This window comes from Catharus ustulatus, chromosome 6, assembly GCF_009819885.2.
Source record: "Catharus ustulatus isolate bCatUst1 chromosome 6, bCatUst1.pri.v2, whole genome shotgun sequence".
Classification (NCBI taxonomy): domain Eukaryota; kingdom Metazoa; phylum Chordata; class Aves; order Passeriformes; family Turdidae; genus Catharus; species Catharus ustulatus.
In genome coordinates this window covers 45,406,012-45,413,462 of record NC_046226.1, presented here as the reverse complement: position 1 = coordinate 45,413,462, position 7,451 = coordinate 45,406,012, and the positions used below count along the sequence as shown (strand labels likewise).

At 44.0% G+C, this 7,451-nt stretch overlaps 1 long non-coding RNA gene across 1 annotated transcript in view; it reads left to right on the top strand.

Moving 5' to 3' along the window:
• The first annotated feature begins 128 nt into the window (after positions 1 to 128).
• LOC116997444 overlaps positions 129 to 7,451 on the top strand; it is a 52,568-nt gene continuing 45,245 nt past the window's right edge. The window contains exons 1-2 of the long non-coding RNA XR_004418190.1: positions 129 to 221; positions 5,508 to 5,592. This is a non-coding gene — a long non-coding RNA (uncharacterized LOC116997444). The remainder of the gene's footprint in view (positions 222 to 5,507; positions 5,593 to 7,451) is intronic.

Genomic DNA, 7,451 nt, shown 5'->3' with positions numbered 1-7,451 from the left:
GGCCCGCTCGCGCCTCACGCTTCACGCCCGCTTGCCTGTGATTGGCTGCAGCCGGCTCTCGGCCCCGCCCTTGGAGCGGGGGTGGGTAGGGGAAGGGGGGAGAGCGCGTGCACCCGGCTCGCGGCGCCTCCAGCGTCTGTGATTGGTGCGCGCGCGCGAGGGGAGCACGAGGCGCTCGCCCCCGGGGCGGGGGCTGAGCCTGAGGGGAGCGCTGAGGGAAGGTGAGAGGGAGGGATGGAGGGAGGGAGAAAGGGAGGGAGAAAGGAAAGGAAGGAAGGAACGAAAAGAAGGAGGGAGAGAGGGGGCACCTCGCGGTGCTCTGTGCCGTGGAGCTGCCGCCACTGGATCCGCGGTGATGCGGTGCTGGATGGAGCCGGCACCCCCTCAGGCAGGGCTGGCCTTGCTTAGGGCTGGACAACGCGCCGGTGTTACTCGCTCCGTGACGTGACACCGAGATATGTGGGAAATCTCCGCACGGTACGGAGTGGGTCGCGGCAACCAACAATAGGCTTATTTAAAGTCCGCTCCTTACTGAAAGTTGCCGAGTTACTTAGTTACCGTGTGAGGGCTGGCTCCTGCCCGCATGGTAAACCGATCTCTCGTGGCTCGGGAGAGAATCGCGCCGGCACAGAAGGGTAAAGCTACGGGAGCAAGAATAATGTCTACACGCAGTGCTTTCGAGCTGAGTTTCTTATCGTTTTGGCATTGGAAATGCGCTTTCCTGTTTTGGGAAACGCCAGCACCTGCCTTGCGGTCCTTGCCGCGCAGCTCCCGGCTGTGGGAGCGGTGATGTCACCGCCCGCTGCAGGAACAGCGGCTTTCGCACCCCTCCGGCCGAGCGGGCGGGATTGCCGCCTGGTATCTTATATCACCTCGTCATAAATGAGCAGTAAAGCAATAAATCCCTTCAAGCCTTGAACTACCTCTGCACTTCCCTGATATTTTTTTTTTCCTTCTCCTTTGGCTGTTTACCCTTCATGTTTTTTTCTGTATACTCCAGACTTGCGGTCTCTTGTAATAAAAGTTGCCATTATTGTGGTGATCGGTGTTAAAGCTGGGGATTGCTGGCTTGTGAGGGAGTTCCTGATAGGCTCCTTCCCTCATCCTTCCCCAAACTATTTCACCACAAGGGCTGCTCTCTCGTTCTGTTGCATGCTTCACTTCGGCACTCTGGTGCTGGAAAATCCCCAAGGAGCCTATGGATTTTCTGGGAAGTGGCAGGAAAGCTCCAGATCCGGCTTTGGAGCAAGCTTTGTGCTAGCAAGCAGCTTCAGCACAACCAAAGCTGTTTTGGCTGGGGCATACCAGAGCCTAGTTAAGAGGAAGAGTGATGTATGAGTCAGGGATGCCAAACCGGGACAGAAGAAACAGAGATTTTCTTTTCTCTTTATACTTCAGCTCTTCATTTGTGAAATAAAATCCTTTAACTCGGGCACAGATTAGGATGCTAGCACGGAGACATGCAATTACTGCTGGAGACAGGACTGCAGAGGAGTCCTTTCTTTTTCAGGATCCTGCTCAAGTACCTGACAGTATCACTGATGTTGAGTAACTAAACAGAAAAAAGCATGTGGGAACAAGTGGTAAAAATAGCAAAAAAACTTGCCTTATACACAGGTCCTTCTGTTTCCAAGTGCTTGAGCATCACACTGGTTTGTCATGATAGCATGAATAACAGGACTTGGTTTTCTCTTCTAATTTTTCTCTTCTAATTAGAGTTATTTAACTGTTTTCTTGTTGGTTTTGTTTTTTTTTTTTTTTCCCTAGATTGCTATCAGTGTAGAAAGAACAGGCAGTAAAACCAGAAAAAAGAAACATTTGTTTTTCCCGGATATAGAGAATTCTACCCACTTTTATTAGACAAGAAAACTCCACCTCATTGCTACTGACCGTTTCACTGACAGTTGTTCAAAAGCTTTGCTTCAAAACCTCCAATAATCTCTTCCAATGTATCAGAGAATTTAAAAGGAGATAGGAAAATTACGAACTATTTTTTTACAACCTTTTTATTACAACACACCCTTTCTTAGTGTAAGTTTAGCTTGGGTTTCAGTCCTTTAATGACTTCCGCTTTGATAAGTATCCTGGATCCATGTGAAGGCCACATGCGTGTTCCCTTTAGATGTTTGCTCTGCTCATGGCACTGTTTATTGGTTCCATGCTTTCTTAGCAGTGAGCAACTCATACCCATTCATTGTTGATTTTACCAAAAGGGTGTAAGTCACTTGAAAACAGTTCACTGTGTTTTCCAACAAACATGGTCTCTCTCCTGGGGGAGAGTGGATAACACAATAAAGGCAAGAACGAAATACTCATAATAGAACTTGTGATAAGCATAAGGTGAATAATCATAAGAGGCTGCAGGTTTAGTTGATATGAAGGCAAATAGATATGTTACTTGCCAAAATTGTTTTTATTTCATTATGACTAAAAGTAAATATTGGTTATTGCTCAAGATGATGGTCATGTTTACATTGTGGGTAGGAGTTCTTTCAGCCAGGGAACCCTGCATTGTGCATTTCAAGTGTGATTGGCTGGAGTGGACGGGAAGTAATGTGGCAGCAGTGGCACAAGCTTGCTCTGATTGAAACCCTAGGCAGCAGTGCCAGAGATATGAAGTGCATGGTCTGAAGACATGATTCAAAACTCAGTAGAGTATGTGGAAAGATAGTAAAATAAATCTACTCTTAGCCAAGAAAATTTTCTGATGTTATCCAAGCACTTCCCCAGTTTGGCTCAAAGCAATCAGGAGGAGCAATGTATCAGTAATTTATATTGCTCTTCCATGCAGTATACATTAAACTGATAGAGTGAGATACTCTCCTTAGAGAGCTCCTAAGATGTACTTATAAATTTTAAGTCCACATTCAAATAAAACAGTTAGGATAAAAAGAAAACAATACAATTTCTTCTAATTATATGTGCAATATGTTTCTACTCCTGAGGAGGAATCAATTACACTTAGGTAATGCTTGTAATCAAATTTAACAAAACCAAGGCTTCTGCTAATTTTAGAATATATTGAAATTTAAAAGTCATCAGAAGAAAAAAACGTTAAAGAAGAAAATTAAGTAATGAATTAGTGGCTCAGAAGCTCCAAGGTTGACTGACTAGTTGAAGTACTGAATTTGGGTTTGTGAAGCCTGATTACATTCTCAACAGCAACTGATGTCTGTTTCCATTTCCTTGTTGTTAGGACCAATGCAATATCCTATGCCATGGATTAGTCAATCAACCAGCCATCTTCTTCAGTAATGGGAAAAGGCAAAAGTGTCTTCATGATCCTTATGTTGAATTTTACACCATAGCAACCAAGCTGCATTAGCACACTTTTGTAGCAGACGTGGGTTCTGTATTTATGTTCAGCTTCTGCCTCAGTCTAATAGGTTAATTTGATGTAGCATCTAATAAATGAGACCTATTAAGAGAATAATTCCTCAGCTGCCTGTATCCCCTGGATAACCTGGCTTTAAAGCCTGTGAAGGAAGTACCTGAGATAAGGGAAGTCAGGCCACAGACAAACACACAGTGACTAATTCTGCTGTAAGCAAGGTACAAGCTGAAATAAGCTCTCCTCTTGTGATGTGAGCAGAGCCTTGAGACTTTGTATGACCTCTTCTGTCAGCATGGAGGGAGACAAAACTGCTCATCACAGAAATCTCCTTCTCCTCAGACAGCAAAACACTTTTTAAAATCTCTGTAATTTACGTTGCCTTCGACTTCATACCATGACCATGTAATCTGTTACTTCAATGGATGAACAGGATATATATAATTGTCAGTGAGTCCACTACATGCTTTGAAGTAATGGAGACACTTCTGCAAGTCGTGATGGAAATTTCTATTTTTCATTGCCTTTGAATGCAGCCTTAATCTATATTCAATCAGGAAATAGTCAATCATGTCTCTTGTCTATGACAGTATAATATGAGCCTTTTGTTAATTTATTAATTTGTGTGATTTAGTAAAGCTTATTGGAATATTTTTTCCATTTTTCCGTAAAACTTGTATACCTGCAGCAAAGGGAATTGAAGTTGCAATTTTATGTGATTTTATTCACACCAATTACATTGTTACAGCAGATATTTCTTATAGCTCACAAAAAAGAAAAGTCTACAATTCTGACTCATAAAGCACTCAGCTTTCTTTCCCAAGTCTCTCTCTTTTATTCCAAGCAGCAGCAGAATTTACTGACAAGATCAAATGCCATCGAAGGCCAGATCTGCCACGTAGCAGAGAGTGTGACAGAGTACAGACACTTATTCCAGCTGGAAAGCTTGCAGACATCATAATAGTAGTTGGTGATAAGTTGCTGATTTTTTATGGACCAGTAGCAGGTTGATACTGAGTTTGTGAACCCCTTTCTGAAGCTAAGCTGAGCCTACCTTGACGTGGGAACTGTGCAGTTGTTGCAGTCTGAGAGTTTGGGGCTGTCCTTGAGTCCCTCAGCTTCTTGGCTTACCTCCTCAGTGCACTGCTCGAAGGGAGTATTTTGCTATAGCAAAGTACTCCCAGCCTAGTCCTGCATTCAGGTTGCACTTGGAGCAAGGAGCCTGCTTTTGTTTTATGACTCCTTGGTTCTACATCTGGTAAAACACTTGCTGAACTTTACACAAAAATGAAGGCTGCTGTTTCTTATTCCCTGCATCAATGGCCAAAAAAAAAATGTTACTTTGAAAGACAGGGATTCAGAAGGTTTGCAGGTTTGCAGTTGTGTTAGACACCTAGGCAAGATGCAGCTGCAAGAGAGGCTGCACAGCTGGTCCCCCTTTCCTCTCCTCAGTGATAAGAAGGGTGGCAGGATCGTGGCAGACAACATTCTCCTAGATCTGTGTCTCCTGCAAAAATACTGCATGGAAAAATAGACAATAAGCAGTCCAGGGAGAATAGGGGAGCATAATATTTCATCCAAAGCCCCCTTTGGCTTGTCCTTTCCTAAAAGAATTTGCATCTTCTGTGCTTTGATGATGTGACATAGAATTTCAGGACTAAATTTGAGACAATCATAGGTTATTTTATTTTTCTGCTGTGTTTTTTATTTTCCTGCAGCAAATACTAGCAAAGATCCGAGGTTCAACTTTGAATTATACCTTTCCAGAGCACACAGGGTTAAGGAGGGTAAAGGGGAGGGGTTTACCTTAGCCGCTGCTTGGTATTTGTGTCTGCTATGAATGCAAGGGGTGTGTTCCACCAGAAAGCAGCCCTAGCGAAAGGATAATATACTCATTCATTTGCTGTGTTGGTCTAAGGTAACCACAAAGACCTAGAGCTTGTACAGTGCCAGGTACTCCAAGCAGCACACTAAGATAACATTACCTGGCCCTAGTCCCAGAGAATGACTTTTCCCAGAGTCAAATTGCCCAAACCTTTATTATATTACAAGATATTACTCTGCACAGATTTGGGCTCACTGAAAAAGTACATCTGGGAAACTTTCTTAGGACCTCAGATTTAAAAATCCAGTAGTAATGAACTAAATATTCTCTTATGCCTTTTTAAAACTCCAGCCTTGAAACTCCTGGTTGTGATATCTACTGTGGTACAACACCAGCTTCAGATGTAGCTGCAACCCACAGAACAATACATCATGACGTGAGTATCACTTTTAAATACAGGCCCTTCAACATCTGCTTTACTTTTGGACGAGAGTCAAACTCTTCCGCAACCCTATCCCAGCTCCCCTCACTGCCTCCCCTCCCCGATCCCAACAGAGTTCAAGAGTGCAGCCACAAAACCTTTGTCAAACGAGATTCTTGCAGCAACCTCCCTCCCCAGCCTGGGGACTGCGCAGAAATCCCCTTGCGAGGGAGTCCCTCCCAACCTATGCTCAAAGTAGAAAACAGTTGCTATAGTAACCAGTTCTCTACCTGCACGGAATTGGCTCGCTCTTCCCTCTTAATCTTCTCCGGTTTTATTAGTTCTGGGCGAGAAGCAGCTCGTCAGGTCAGGGCTGTGCTTGGTTCTGCAGGCTGGAGGAATGCGAGGAAGGCACTGAGGGGGCGGGGGTCGTCACCCGTCAGGTGGCTGTTGCTTGTTAACTTTGCCTGAACGTCCCGCGTGAGGGCTGCCAGCACTGTCCTTTTGTGACAGAGCCACCCGAGCTGCAGAGGGAGAGGCACTTTGCTTCCCCTTCCTGCTCCAGTTTGTGGTGGAACCTTACTACTATCTTGTCCAAGAGCAGACCCATCACTTTCCGTCTGTAGCCTTCCTTGCACATCCTTTGCAGCCTCACTGGGATAGATTTCAGTGGAAAAAGAGACTGAATAGAGTTTATTTTCTTTGACAGCACATTTTTGCAACTCTTCCTAGGGTTAAGAATTACCACAAAACACTGAAAACACTGATAAAATTCTAAACTATGATAAATAGTATATTTTCCAATATGTCTGCTGTGGCCAGGCATTAAACTAATAGTTTCCTGCAATATGAATTCCATTGTGGAAGTGTATAGCTAGGAGCCAAACAAACCTGCTGTAAGGAATAACACTCCAGACCCACCTCTAGTTTTGCCTGTGCGACACAGAGAAGTTGCCTGTGCAAGGTGGGGCGTGTTCCCTTGACAGCAAGTGGACTGAGGAGGGTATGATGGTGACTAGGAAGGGGGAAAAACCCATGGAATTAACTACTGTAGATGTAGTTATGGCCACTAATAAGAGGCTGCAGAGGATAGTGTAGGACAGAGCAGGTACTGCACTATAACAAGGCACCAGGCACTGTCACTGCTTGTATTAAATGCTCGGAGCCCATGTGCTGTGAAGGACCAAAAGCATTGACTGGACATTGGGACAGACTAGGCAGGAGCAAGCCAACTAGAAGACTTTCTTCTTATGCTCATGTAGCTGCCATTACCATGATAGTAAATGCTTTATATTTAAGTACAACACAATAAAAAGATTCCAGAACAAGCCCACATCGCTATGTTGCTTGAACAACAGCCAGTAGTAAAATAGAAATGTGCATGCATTTCTAAAACATTTCAAAGTCCATTATTGATCCGAATAATGAGGTAGGTCACAGACTAATCTTAAAATGATTTTGTCTTCTAAAATATCTTTTTTTTTCCCACTCTGTTTTTCCTTGTTATGCAACAATTTGCTATGCTAAGCATGCACAGCAACAGACTAATAGCAAGGTGAAATAACTGATTTGTGATGGAACTTGCAACTCCAGTATTGCTGGTTATTCAAGCATGGTGCAGTTTCCCCCTATGTTAGGATGTAAAAAGGTGGATTCCAGATATAGATTCCAGACACCATAGTTTTGACTCAGGTGCTGATTATGCTTAAGCAATTGGCATAGCTTTTATGGCACCTTGGCAGTTTCCCATTTAAGCCACAGAATGGTTTCTAGCTGGTTATTTCCTCATGGGCCATTAAACCTCTAACAGTCAGCATAAGGAAGGGGCAGAGGGAAGTTTTGGAATCTTCGGGGAGCCAAGCCTGCAGCAATGG